The sequence below is a fragment of the Chaetura pelagica genome, unplaced genomic scaffold (genome assembly GCF_000747805.2).
Source record: "Chaetura pelagica isolate M959 unplaced genomic scaffold, ChaPel_1.0 scaffold109, whole genome shotgun sequence".
NCBI lineage: Eukaryota > Metazoa > Chordata > Aves > Apodiformes > Apodidae > Chaetura > Chaetura pelagica.
Window position 1 is genome coordinate 15,139,811 of NW_009970725.1, and position 3,704 is coordinate 15,143,514.

Here is a 3,704-nt window from a genome sequence, read left to right on the forward strand (position 1 = left end):
CTTTTTTTTTTTTTCCTTTTATTTTTGGAATCAGTTTAGTGTGGTCTTGAATTTTTTTTCTTTTTTGTATACTGCACTGACAAATGTGAAATAAATTTTCAAAATGAAACATGCCTTCGAGAAGTTGAGTAAAGGATGATACTTGATCAACTCCTACAAGAAAAAAAACATTCCTCTGTACACAGCAGCAAAACAGTTTGGAGTGCTTGGTTACTTAAGACTTTTCCATATTGCTGTATAAATATTTAAATTTTATAATTGTGGTTGACTAATAAACTTCTTCTAAAAGGTCTGTATTAATATGCTTTTTCTTGTAATATGTTTTTGGTTGGGTTTTTTTGTTTTTGTTTTCAAACAGGCTTCTGATGAAGGAGCTTTTTTCATTCAGGTAGTCATTGTTTTGCTTTGTGAAATTGTGCCATTCTGGATGTGCAGCTGTGTATTACTTTTTTCTGCCACAGAGTGTGCTCATGATTTCTCTCCTGGGTGTGTTGGTCTGCAGAGATGGGTAGTGTTGCTGGATTTCAAATTACCTCAATTTTCCTGTGATTGAGTAATTCAGTTAGGACATTTTAAAGAAATAATACTGACTTTGAAGCCTCCGTTTTTGATGCATCAGCAGAGGAACATCATTGCTGTGGGTCAGCATGGTCATGTTAATTCAAACTTTGGCCGGTGTAAGACAGGTGGGAGGATAAAACTGGAAAATGCATGGAATTGCTGGGGAGTAGCATTACTGCACAGGATGTACTTGCTGGGCCTATTCAACAGATCTTAGGGGAAAGGAAGGACAAATGCGGGCTGTATGCGGCAGAAAGCCCAAGTGTGATAGTGCATTTCTGTGTGCTTCAAAATGGGGTTATGCTGCTTCCTGCACTAGACCCCTCATACAAGCTAAGGGAGGGGGTAACTTGCATGCTTCCAAAACCATACCAAGCTCCTGTGAGCTTCACTTGTATTTGCTCAGAGACTATATTGCTCAGACACACCATGTTTGTATTTTGATTTATCTCAGGAGTTTTAATTTACTAAAAAATCCCTAAGAGGTAACAATGGTGTTACAGGGTGCTTGCTGATGGTGCCTGGAGGTAGGGCTGCTGGTAACCTTCAGTCAATAGGAACAGAAAAAAAAAAAAGGGTAGTAAAAGCAGGTACTCAGACCTTTTAACCAAAAAGTTAACTTACATGGAACAATGCCATACTTTTAATGGTAAATAACAGAAATGTTCCATGACTGAAAACTAAGGTTTAAATGGGAGTAGGAAGTAACAATATTTCTCTGTAAGAGAATAAGTAAAAAAAAAAAAAAAAAAAGAGATTCATTCCTAAACCAGAACAACCTGTTTCTAGGTACACAACCAGCAGAATATATTTTTGAATGTTTAAGCCACTTGGCAGAATTTGTGTCTTAACCCTTTAAAAAGTCACTCCTTTCAGTAGTGCAATCGATCTTCATTTCCTACTGCATTTCTATTTCTACCAGGAAAAAAAAAATAGCTCCATCCTAAGCAGCCATCAATAAAAGCCAGATGGCAGCATCTAGATACGCTGCTCTTTTCCTATGCTGAAAGTTTGTGCTGTGAGACTCTACTGTGTCTGACAGGTAGGCCTTGATTACTGCAGTGTAACAAAAAATAGTGTAAAATATATTAAAAGATAATTCTTTACATGTAACCATCCTCGATAAGATCGATCTAAGGGAAAGATTCCTGCTTGCAGGGTTTTTTTTCCTTTAAATTTGCTTCTGTTACTGTTTTGGAGCCCAGAATAACCAGTTACAGTAATAGTAAAGAAAATGACCATTTTTTTGCAGCTTTTAGTATATTTGTTAATAGTTGATTCAGCATGGTCACACTATTTTCCTCTGTACTAAGCATGTCTTATTATTAGATACCCTGACTAATTCCAGTGACATTTCTTGCTCATGGAACATGCTGTTACAGTATCAGGGCAAACAAGTCACATTTCCAATGGACTGCCCATATACTTCAACAAATGAACTTGACACTGGTCTTGAGGCTGATGCTTCTCTTTACCGTGCCTGCCATTTTGCATTCATGTCTTCTCCAAACCAGGACTTTTCTCTCCATATCCTTGACTACCCACCTCTGCTTCCTCAAACTCATGCTTCCCTCTTTATTATTATTGCTTGCTCCCATGACTTCATACTAAAGCCAGGCTTTATCCTGGCTCAAACCAGGACAGAACTGTACTTCTGTGTAGGATCTGGGATCTTGAGCATAAGCAGCAGAACCCCTAGGAGTGAGGGAGATTATAGCAGGTACTTGCGGTATTTTAAACTTAGCTAGTACTTTGTAAGGCTGCTGTCCCTTGTACTCTTCTGAAAGAAGACACAATCATGGAATCAATTACGTTGGAAAAGGCCTCCAAGATCATCAAGTTCAACCATCAACCAGGCACTGAACCATGTCCCTAAGCACATCTACCTACCTGTTAAATACCTCCAGGGATGGTGACTCCACCGCTTTCCTGGGCAGCATGTTCCAGTGCTTGACAACCCTTTTGGGGAAGAAATGAAGAATGTTTCTTAATATCTAATCTAAACCTCTCCTGGCACAATTTGAGGCCATTTCCTCTTGTCCTATCAATTGTTACGTAGGAGAAAAGACTGACCCCTACCTCACCACAACCTCTTTTCATGTAGTTGTAAAGAGCAATGAGGTCTTCTTGAGTTTTCTTTCTCCAGACTTTCTCCAGTTTACTCAGATGCTCTTCCTAAGACTTCTGCTCCAGACCCTTCACTAGTTTCATTGCCCTTCTTTGGACATGCTCCTGTGGCTCAGTGTCTTTCTTGTAGGTGCGTGGCCCAATATGCATTACAATCACAGAAGCACAGAATGGCTTGGGTTGGAAGGGACCTTAAAGATCATCTAGTTCTAAGCCCCCTGCATGGGCAGGGACACCTCCCACTTTGCCAGTTTACTCCAAGCCCCGTCCAACCTGGCCTTAAACACTTCCTGGGATGGGGCATCCACAATTTCCCTGGCCAACCTTTTCCAGCATCTCACAATTAGCCTGTATATCGTTTCTGTGCTTGGAACACATCTCAGCTTGAACTTCCAGTAGAAGCTCTTGGGTCTTGTAGTAGCCAGGAGGTAGCTCTATTTTTTGTTTGTTTGTTTGTTGGGGTTTTTGGTTGCTGTGGCTTGTTTGTTTGTTGGTTGGTTGGTTGGTTTGTTTTTAACATATTTGAAGGCAGTACAAACTTCTGATGATGCTGGGTGTGAGTTTTCACCCTCCTGCTGGCTTTCTGCAACCCCCACACCAGGAGGGATAGGATTCTGTAGGAGTGCGTGGTAAAAACGTCACACGGAGTAAGACTGAGCTCGATTTAGATCTTTTCAAGCCGTCATACACACATACAGGGCTGTTCGGAAGGCATCTACTGCCTTCTCATCCCCTACCTAAAAAATGTGACATTTACGATTTAAAACTGAAAATAAAACTTCCACGTGGCGTACAAACGCTGCACGCCGTTCAACCAAGGGACTCACGCAGCAACAACACGACAGAAAACGCAGACAGGGACACGAAGAACGCGGGCCGTACGAATACGTGATGTCACCGAAGAGGCTGAGCCCCGGCTCCTCAGGCACCAGCGGCCGCTCGGGGGCTCCTCCGGCGGACCCCGCGCTACTCACCGGCGCCGGGGCTCAAACCTGTGCGGTCCGTACGGCAGCACC